Raw genomic sequence first — 11,212 nt, forward strand, 5'->3', positions numbered from 1 at the left:
AGCAAAGATGGCCCGGGCGCTGGGGATGGCTCCTTGGCCTCTGCCCCAGGCGCTAGAGTGGCTCTGCTCGTGGCAGAGTGACGCCCCGGAGGGGCAGAGCATCGCCCCCTGGTGGGCGTGCGGGGTGGATCCCGGTCGGGCGCATGCGGGAGTCTGTCTGACTGTCTCTCCCCGTTTCTAGCTTCAGAAAAATACAAAAAAAAAACCAAACATAAAGTAAAAAAACAAAACGGAAACAAATACAATATTTAAAATAAAGAACAAGTAAATTTAAATAAACAAACTGACCAGTATTTCAATGGGAACTATGGGCCTGCTTTTGGCTAATGAGATGATCAATGTCCGGTTCCATATTTGTCACTGCTAGCCGCAACAAGTGATATGACGCACTTCCGGAGCCATGATGTGTGCGTCCCGCGTCACGGGACGTAGCAAAGCGGTGCTTTGCGGTGCTGCCACATACAGTATCCCAGGAGCATCCTGTGGATGCATCCTGTACTCCTCTCACTGACCACCAATGAAAGAGGTGCCCCTTCCGGAAGTGCAGCGGGGCTGGATAAATGGCCGTAGTTTGGGGACCCCTGGTGTAAAGTGACTGTACCATTTACATTCCAACCAGTATTGCAAAAGTTAACTCAAAGTGGATCATAGACTGTGATGTATGAAAGAAAACTATAAAACTTCTAAAAGGAAATAGAAGAAAATATTTGTGATCTTGGCCTAGGCAAAATTTCTCAACTATGACACAAAAAGCATAAACAACTAATTTAAAATTGATGAAAAATCAATAAACTTTGAATAAGGGTTGCAATTTTTATACAGTGCTTGGTTATTTTCAATCTTTTTTATCTTAGTAATTCTATAAGGTGTACAGAAATATCTCATTGTGGTTTTAACTTGCATTTCTCTAATGACTATGATGTTGAACATCTTTTCATATGCTTATTTGCCATCTATATCTCTACATATTTATATATAGATATGGATAAAAACCACTGGCAAAATGTCTTCAAATCTTCTGCCAATTTTCAAAATTAAATTGTTTTCTTATTATTGAGCTTTAAGATTTTTTATATATACTGGATATAAATCCTGTCAATCATGTTTTGTATATATTTTCTCCTAGTCTGTGGTTTAAGTTTTCTCGATCATGTCTTCTTAAGAATTTACTTTTTTAGGCCCTGGCCGGTTGGCTCAGCGGTAGAGCGTCGGCCTAGCGTGCGGAGGACCCGGGTTCGATTCCCGGCCAGGGCACACAGGAGAAGCGCCCATTTGCTTCTCCACCCCTCCGCCGCACTTTCCTCTCTGTCTCTCTCTTCCCCTCCCGCAGCCAAGGCTCCATTGGAGCAAAGATGGCCCGGGCGCTGGGGATGGCTCTGTGGCCTCTGCCCCAGGCGCTAGAGTGGCTCTGGTCGCAATATGGCGACCCCCCGGAGGGGCAGAGCATCGCCCCCTGGTGGGCAGAGCATCGCCCCTGGTGGGCGTGCCGGGTGGATCCCGGTCGGGCGCATGCGGGAGTCTGTCTGACTGTCTCTCCCCGTTTCCAGCTTCAGAAAAATGAAAAAAAAAAAAAAAAAGAATTTACTTTTTTAGAGCAGTTTTAAATTCAGAGCAAAACTGAGCAAAAAGTACAGATTTACCATATATCCCCTTCCTCACTCATGCATAGCCTCTCACATTATCAGCAGCCCCTACCAGAGTGGTACACTTGTTACAATGAACCCACATAGACACATACAGTTTACAGTAGAGTTCATTCTTGGTGGTGTATATTCTATGGGTTTGGACTTATGTATGGCATGTGTCCACCACTGTAGAATCATACAGAGTAATTTTACTGCCCTAAAAGTCCTGTGCTCCACCTATTCATCCTTCCTCCCCTCTAATCCCTGATCTTCTTACTGTCTTCACAGTTTTGCCTTTTCCAGAATGTCATATGGTTATTATCATACAGTATTAGCTTCTTTCACTGACTAGTATGCATTATTAAGCTTCACATTGCCTGACCTGTGGTGACACAGTGGATAAAGCACCGACCAGAAATACTGAGGTTGCCATTTCGAAACCCTGGGCTTGTCTGGTCAAGGCACATATGGGAGTTGATGCTTCCTGTTCTTCCCCTCCTTCTCTCTCTCCCTTCTCCCCTCTCTCTAAAAAATGAATAAATAAAATCTAAAAAAATAAAATAAAAAAAAATCCAGAAGCAAAAATAAAATCAAAACAAAATTTTTTTAAATAAAAAAAATAAATAAAAATAAAATAAAATAAAAGCCTTTGCATTGTCTTTTCAAAGCTTGGAAAGTACTACTTATTTTTTATTTATTGATTTAAAACATTTTTATTTTAGAGAGGGAGAAGGGGGGACAAAATAGAGGGAAACAAAGTAGGGAAGAGAGTGGGGGGATGAGAGAGGGAAGGAAAAGAGAAAGAGAAAGCAACATCAGCTTGATGTTCCATTTTATGCATTCATTGGTTGATTTTTACATGTGCCCTGACCCGTGATCAAACCCACAATCTTGGTGTATTTGGACAATGCTCTAACCAACTGAGCTACCTAGCCAGGGCTGCTCATTTTTTTGGTGCTGAATAATATTCCATTGTCTGAATGTATCAGCTTATTCACCCACTCCTTCACCTACTGAAGGACATCTTGGTTGCTTCCAAGACTGAGCAATAACAAACAGAGCTACTATAAACATCTGTGTGATAGCTTCATTTTTTTTTTAAGATTTTACTCAATTTTCAGAGAGTAGAGAGAGAGGGAGAGAGAGAAACAGATACAGAACGAAGGGGGAGGAGCAGGAAGTATCAACTCCCATACGTGCCTTGACCAAGCAAGCCCAGGGTTTCGAACTGGCAACCTGTGTTCCAGGTTGATGCTTTATCCCACTGCACCAACACAGGTCAGGCTGTGTGATAGCTTCTTAAGAGCAAATGTTTCTAATTTTTTGAAGTCCAATTTATCCATAATTTTTTTCTTTTCTTTTTTATTATTGAGAGTTGAGGAGGCAGTGAGACAGACTCCTGCATGCGCCTGACTGGAATCCACCCAGCAAGCCCCCTACCTGGTGATGCTCTATCCATCTGGGGCCGCTGCTCCATTGCTCAGCAACTGAGCTATTTTATTTTAGCACCTGAGGTGAGGGCACTGAGCCATTCTCAGCACTCAACCAACACACTGGAACTATTCAAGCCATGAAAGAAACAAGAGAGAGAGAATGGGGAAGGGGGAATAGGGAAGAGGGAAGAGGGAAGAGAAGGGGTGGAGAAGCAGATGGTCACTTCTTTTGTGTGCCCTGACCAGAAATCAAAGTCTATGGCTGAGCGACTGGCCAGGGCCCTTCTATCTATTTATTGATTTTTAGAAGTTATATAGTTTTCTCTTTTACACCTAAGTCCATGATCTGTTCTGAGTTTGTTTTTGCAAATGGTGTAAGGTAAGGGCCATCAGTTCAGTTTTGTTTCTTTGGGGGGGGGGGGGGGCTGCATATAGATATAATATTCCAGCACCATTTTTTTAAAAGACTATCCTTTCCTCATTGAACCTAGAACTTTCTTAAAAAATAATTTTTCAAAAACCCATGAAACTTAGTGACTAACTATATGTAGCAAGAAAGGAGCCACTGATTATCAAAACTTTAAGTCCTAGAAACTAAATGTGGAAGGAATACTGGTCAGAAATAAATCAGAAGAAGCTGGCTGGTTTGGGAAGGTTTGGTTTAGATTGTTAATCTGGAGCTAATATGACATTCTAATGGAAATTTCCAGCAAAGAGTTAGAAACTGCAGGCTCAAATTCAAGTAAACGGACCACATTAGATATGTTTACTTAAGAGTTAATTTTAAAGATAATAGTTGAAGCTGTAGGGGGTGGCGGCAATGAGCCAGAATTAAATGCTGGCAGTGTTCCCTTAAGGGGGTTGACAGAAGAATTAAACTAGAAAAATACAAAGAATTAGTAATTAAAAGAAGGATATAAAGAAAGCCAAGTCAGAATAATTTGTGGAGAAAAAGAAATATAACAAAGAACTTTCAGCAATGTCAAAAGCAAGAGTGTTTTTAAAAGCACCCACTGAATTTAATGTTTGGGGGATAATAATAACTTGTAAAAGTGCAGAAAAGCAAGCTTTACCTAAAAGAAATATGTTGCAACTTGTATCAGTTAAGTAGTACATAATATGAACTTCATTCTATTATTTACTTCCAAAAGGAATACAGTTTTAAAAATATGGGTATAGCAAAATATATTCCAAGCCAACAAAAGTTAATATATTTATCCATTTTTAACTTGCTATTCTTCACAAAAGGTTTTTCCCAGTAAAAAACTCAAAATAGCTCAATACCAAACAGTAGTTTTCATGCAAAAAAAAAAAATTCACTTAAAATCCCCAAATTTTCCTAAAGATTTTATGTCTAATAGAAATAAAAGATAATGATGAAATTTTATTTATACACACACACACAGAGACTGTGCTTACAGAACTTTGTACATAATTCAAGCAGAAAAATCTTAAATCTAAAAAAAACCTAACAAGCCTCTTTCAACTCTGAAGGCATTCACGTAATTCTGTTAACGATTATTATTTGTTTAGCCAGACTTTGAAAGCTCTCTCTCTTTCCACAGATACTTAAATTTTCCTTGACTATAACTTAACATCAATTATAAATTCTAAAACTGATTTTATACAACAGTAACCATAGTAACAATACACATTTCTAAACAATGGAAGTGAGTCAGATGAAAGTTTGTTTGATCATTTCTAATTTTGTTCTATTGTCTAATCTGATTAGAGTATATCTCTACTATTACACTGAAAAGTCAAAGATACTAATGAGCTTTCTCCTGGAAATGTCTCCAGACAAGGAACACTACTATAGTTAAACAAGTTGAGTTTATTACTCATTGCATCAAGAGATGCATCCTTGATACCCACCATGGAGAACTATTTTAGTAAGACAGTGTTAGAGAAGACTTACATACAGGATAGCCCTGGCCAGGAAGTTCAGTTGGTTGGAATATCATTCCGATATGCCAAGGTTGTGGGTTCAATCCCCAGTCAGGACACATACAAGAATCAACCAATGAATGCACAAATAAGTGGAACAACAAATTGATGTTTCCCTCTTTCTCCCTTCCTCTCTCTCCCTTTCTCTCTCTAAAAAATAAATTAAAAACAAAAGACAGGATTTGGGACTGTGTTAGGTGATTTGGAGGAGGGTTTAAGGAAATAGAACTTTGCTCTGGATTTAATGCTGTCAGTGTGAGGGTAATTCATGATTGAACATCTTAGTAAGATCTCTATAGCGTGAGGCTAAAGCTGTTAACTGGTTGAGGCAGCAGTCACTCATATTAGGTGAGAGAGGGGATGTCTGGCATTTTGTGGCTTGGACAACAGTCATGTCTTATCTGCGTTTGGATGTGATTATGGATGGTCTTGTTTTTGTCTTGATCCACCACAGACACAAAGCAGCCTCAATCTGATGTTGATGTTCTGTGCAATTATTTATCTTCAACAGAACACCAAGCCTAAGAAGTATTGTCAGGCCAGTTTCTAGCAACACAAAGGCCTGATGATAGTGCAACCAGCTTCCAGCAGTCATGTCTACTTTCTTTCTTACTTCTAAAAGCATGTGACAACTTACATAAAACAATTTAAACCACAAAATTATTCAAAAATTAGTGATTCCGAGAGACTGAGTTAATGGATACAGCCTAAGTACAAAATAGAGTAAGAATATTTATAATTTAAAGATGAAGTTAGAAGAAAGCTCAGTTGAAAGAAACCTAAATAGGATTCTTTAATCTTTCTTCATCCTACAATGTAAAATTACAACTTTTTTCAAGATATTACCAGTTTTTTCCCCAACAGCTATGTACACGGTATATAAATGATAAAGTTTCCAGTATGTGACTGGCTTAAATATGTTCCTTAACCTCTTATCCCTCAGTTTCCTCTTCTGTAAAATGAAAATAACTACAGAATTGTTATGAAGAAAAAACAAAACAATGCATATAAATTGTATGGCACACCTGACACTTAGAAATCAATAAAGCACAGCTGTTTTACTAATTCTTGCGATATTTTCAGTCTTTGTATACATCAGTACCTGCCTTTATCTTAAAAGCCTCCAAAGTACACTGGGATTTAAATCACCAATAACTGATATTTGGTTATCATAATTGTAAGGTGTTCAGCAATGGGGGAGGGTCACGTGAGGAACCCAGACCTGGGAACTTTGGCTAGAACCGCCCACACTCATGTATGCCAAAAGAAACTTCCCAGGAGTCCTTTGGAAAAGAGCAACTGTCTGCCAGCCAGTGAGATTTCACCACGTCATATTAGCTCAACCACCCTAGATGGGACCCTTTAAATATCTCCCACACAGATCACCCCATGCGACTTCCCTGGCCTCTGTCCCTGGGACCAGGGAACCTCATTGGGCGGGATGCACTGTACTCAATAAAGCTTTTGTTGATCCACACTTCATGGCTACGACCCTTCCTTCTTCCTCGGGGGGGGGGGGGGGGGGGGGGGGGGGGGGGGGTACCTTACAATAATCTAAACCAGGAGTAGTCAACCTTTTTATACCTATCGCCCACTTTTGTATCTCTGTTAGTAGTAAAATTTTCTAACTGCCCACCACCAGTTCCACAGTAGGGAAGTAACTTTACTTTATAAAATTTATAAAGCAGAGTTACAGCAAGTTAAAGCATATAATAATAATTACTTACCAAGTACTTTATGTCGGATTTTCACTAAGTTTGGCAGAATAAATCTGTATAAAACAACTTGCTATAGTTAAATCTATCTTTTTATTTATACTTTGGTTGCTCTGCTACCGCCCACCATGAAAGCTGGAATGCCCACTAGTGGGCGGTAGGGACCAGGCTGACTACCACTGATCTAAACCAACATCTCTAAATCTTAAACTGAGGGCTCTCTACACTTATCATACAGCTAGAAATATAAGCAAACCAGAATATATTCATCCTGCTAAGCTTAGGCAAATCTGAAAAACAGAGAGAACCCAGAAATAACTGAGTATGTCCAAATCCTTCTCTCAGTTTCATCAATCACAAAGGGGAAAATGTTGCTCCCATCTTTTCACCTCCTGAGTAAAGTGCAAATTTCCTCCTCACTGAGGAAGCAAGAGGAATGGAAAATAATGCCCCTCCTAAAGGAGGGCTTTAAGATTTTAGATGCTGGGAGATGAAAGTGTACAATATATTCCTTGCCCTCCAATTTGGACAAGATAATGCCACCTGTCACAGTGGTTCAGTCTAGCTACAACAGATGGGAATTTAGAGATTCAATGTGGAGTACCCATAAACGATCCAGTGGAGTTATCAAGAAAACGATTTGGCGAGACCAGGCGGTGGCACAATGGATAGAGCATTGGACTGGGACACAGAGGATCCAGATGCAAAACCCCAAGGTCGCTGGCTTGAGCGTGGGCTCATCTGGTTTGAGCAAGGCTCACCAGCTTGAACCCAAGGTCGCTCACTAACTTCAGCAAGGGGTCACTCGGTCTGCTGTAGCCCCCCACTACCCCTCGATCAAGGCACATATGAGAAAGCAATCAGTGAACAACTAAGGTGCCACAACAAAGAATTGATGCTTCTCATCTCTCTCCTTCTTGTTTGTCCCTATCTGTCCCTCTCGTGTCTGGAATTTAGAATATAGCCCAGGCTAGAAGAAAAGATGTAGCAGATATTTTGTTTTGTTTTTACATGATTATTAAAACTACAAAAGAGCCTAGCATAGGAGAACAGGACTGAGGACAGAATAGCAGGGGGTGATAACAAATGGGTATAGGTTGCAGGAAGGCGTCTGTGTAAGCCTCAGGAGACAGGGAGGGGTGAGGTGAACCAACACACTGTTTCTCACTCACCCCCCCCTTCCAGAGATCTTTCCACCAAGTGAAAGGTGCTCAATTTTCTTTTCCCCGCAGATGAGCAACTTACTTCTATGGGCACACCCAAATATTAACAAGTCTCCCTAAATGTTGCTAAGAAGTAAACACCATGTTGCTGGGGGCAGAGGGAGGTTAGGGGTCAGGATATATACAGAGTGAATACAGGCACATCTCACTGTATTATATAGTTTCATTTTATTGCACTTCACAGATACTGCACTTCTAACAAATTGAAGGCAAGACCCTCCAACTGCAAAAGATAAAAAAACAAAAAAGGACTATCTTTGTGTCTGGAACCAAACCCACAGTATCTCCAAGGTATTCCTGATTCCTGTATACAAAGCACTATTAAGTCTGTTAGCAGCTGTTAGTACATCATTAATGATGACCAAGGACAGTAGCATAAATTAGCCTACGGGTAATGCAAAATTGCCAAACACTTGCCCAAACACCTTTGTCTCCCACTCAGGAAAGCACTCAGAATAATGTTAAAAAGGTAACTCAAAATCTGCTCAATGTTTGTGTAATAGTTAAATCACATTCCTCTGAAAACTTCATTGGAGAAAAATCATACTGAAAGCATCTGTTTCAATTCACCCTATCTAAAAGCACCTGCTCCCTTCCAGAAGGTCACCTGTTACTGCAGGAAACCCAAAAGTTCATCCTCAGCGAACATTCCCGAAGATATGTAACCACCAGAAAGTCAGTGTTCTTCTACAGAAAAGATTGATATGCAGGGGGAAGAAATCAGCATCTTGCTAGTTTCCATGGGACTCCTTTTAGTTTGTCAACATAACAAGCCAGTCTTTCACTTACAATAGGACTTCTCTGAGGATAACTATCTTTTTACAAACGCAGGATGGTTGCTATTAGGCTCTTGCATTTTCCAAGGTGTTTGTAAACTAGGTGATGGTTTACTCTAGAATTTAGTGTTCCGGGAAATCCAAGCTAAACTTCTTAAACCTGTAATTTTGAGATCCAGCCTCTCTCAAAAGATGAGTCCCATGGCTATCACTGAAAAGTGGATTCAAATCCCAGACAACAATCAAGGCACCTGGAAGAGAAGCTAGGTGGGTCCAGGACCATAACCGCACCGACCTCAGGGGGCGGTGATGATTAAATAAATTTTACTTGCAAAGCAAAGCACTGGGAACCGGCCCGGGAGCACAAGAACTCAAGACACGTTAACATTTAACCAGCACTGGGGAGGAGGGAAGGTGCTCAGGCAGGCTTAGCGAACCCGGCTGGTGGGCAGGGACGGCGCCTGGGAGCGAAGGCACCGCAGTCTCCGGTCGCCGTGGGTGGCGGCCTCCTGTAAGTAAGCGTCATCGCGTTGTCAGGCAACCGGGTCTCCACGGCACCGCAGCTGGCGGTGCCTGCCGCGCCCCGCGCGTGCAGACCGCTGAACCAGGACACGGCTCCCGGCGAGGCTCCCACCCACAGGAAGCCCCCAGCCGGGGTGCCAGGCGCTGCCTTCGGCTCTGCTGCGAGACCACGTGGGCCACCACCGCTAGCCCGGCACCGCGAGACTTGCCCCCGCAGTGAACCCAGCCCACCGGCCCTGTAATCCCAACACCGCCGCCAGCCTGGCAGCCGCGAGACCTCGCCCGCCTTGGGAACCCCCCTTCCCGCCACATTCCGCCAGGCCTCCTCCCAGCCCGAGGCCGGCGAACGCTTACTCGGGAGAGCGGGTCCGCGTCCGGGGAGAGCACAGCGCTCTGCGAAGCTCTCCGCGGTCCGAGGAGCCGGCGGTGACCGCCTGTCACGGGCTCCGCCTCTTAGGCCGAACCCTCCGCTCGCCTTTCACCAACCGCCGAGCGCGGCCCCGCCCCCACTGGGAACTCGGGGGACGGCAGCGAGGTGGAGGGCACCCCCTGCCGGCCCGGAGGCCGCACAACCGCCCGGCGGCTCGCAGGGCTCTCCCCACCCAGGGTTGGTGCTTTGTCTGGGGGCTGTTAAACCGGGGAGCTCTCTCCCAAGCTAAATTCCAGCCCCTCCAAATCCTCCAAGTCCCAGCTGGCCTGGGAACAGTCAGAGCCTGGGAAGAAAAAAGGTGAGGGATGGCAGTGAAAAACACTGTTGGCATACCTAGCTCCGGGGCATGAAATTTCTCTTCTCCTAGGAATCTGGTCAAGTTTTGCCCTGGGCTTTTATTACTAATTTCAACATATTCAGTTCTCCCCTTATACTGAGTGGCAATGTGCTACCGCTTCTACTAGAAATGGGCTTCCACGGAAAGTAGAATTTAAGAGTCTTTTGTCCTAAATTACTTTGTGAGAAGGTTTTAAAGATACATTTTCTTTCATTCGAAGTCTATCAAAACCTTCGGGAGTATGTGAATTCGATCATTGTAATGTTTTTATTTTAACTATATGCCAGACACCGTATAAGTAAGGAGTGGAAGCTGGGATGCTATTCTCTCCCACCTCCCCCTTTCTTCCACCCCCGGCCCAAGCAAAAATGCCTGTGGTCCATCTGTAGTTAGGGATAAAGCAAGGAACACAAACCTGGTCTCCGTGATTTAGAATTTAGAATCTAGTGCGGAGCGGCGGGGAGGGAGGGGGGAGTTAGCAAAAATACGTTAAAACAAGCAAAAAAATAAAATAAAATAATCATCGTATTTAACTTTTGGAAGAAAACAAATATAACTGTTGAAATTAACTGGGTCTCGGGGACAGGGGTAGTTTCACGGAGCAATGCTGAAAATTAAACTGTAAGCTACTGTAACAACTGGACACTGGGCATTTTCAGAACACTAGTAAGCCCTATGCACGTTAACACGTCCACGAGTTCCCAGGCCCGCGTGGGGACCCTGGAGGACGCCTGGTGCCTGACCACCACTAGCGCGCAGGGTTTACACGTGTGCAGCAGGTCGTCTTAAGTAAATTAGGATGCCACGTTTATCTTTCAACCGGCACCCAAACCACTTACATGTCAATTTTTCTGCATCCTTATTTTTTTGTCTTTCAGCAATTTCATTGAATTTCAGGTACCTACACCCACATAAAAACAAGTTTTCCGCCTCAACCCCAGCTTAAGGAGCTACCCGCTTTAATATGGCGGAGGTTGAGCCTGCGCAGTACGAACAAAGAAGGACAATTCCAGTCTCGGGCATACCGTTAACATGCCCTTCTTCCGGTGCAAAAGGCTATACCATTCTCTTACCCAACCACTGTTTGTCCTAATTCACACACATAATTCCCCAAGATAATATGTTTTCCCTTAAACCACATGAAAATTCCTCTGTGCCTAACTATTATATAAGTACTGTTTATATCGTCGCATCTTGGAAGAAG

The 11,212-nt window shown here is 43.0% G+C and overlaps 1 protein-coding gene across 1 annotated transcript in view; it reads right to left on the reverse strand.

Moving 5' to 3' along the window:
- CSPP1 (centrosome and spindle pole associated protein 1) overlaps window positions 1-9,725 on the reverse strand; it is a 109,245-nt gene extending 99,520 nt beyond the window's left edge. The window contains exon 1 of the mRNA XM_066378930.1: window positions 9,596-9,725. The gene's annotated coding sequence lies outside the window, so the exon portion shown is untranslated. The remainder of the gene's footprint in view (window positions 1-9,595) is intronic.
- Window positions 9,726-11,212: the final 1,487 nt, after the last annotated feature.

Source organism: Saccopteryx leptura, chromosome 3, assembly GCF_036850995.1.
Source record: "Saccopteryx leptura isolate mSacLep1 chromosome 3, mSacLep1_pri_phased_curated, whole genome shotgun sequence".
Taxonomy (NCBI): domain Eukaryota; kingdom Metazoa; phylum Chordata; class Mammalia; order Chiroptera; family Emballonuridae; genus Saccopteryx; species Saccopteryx leptura.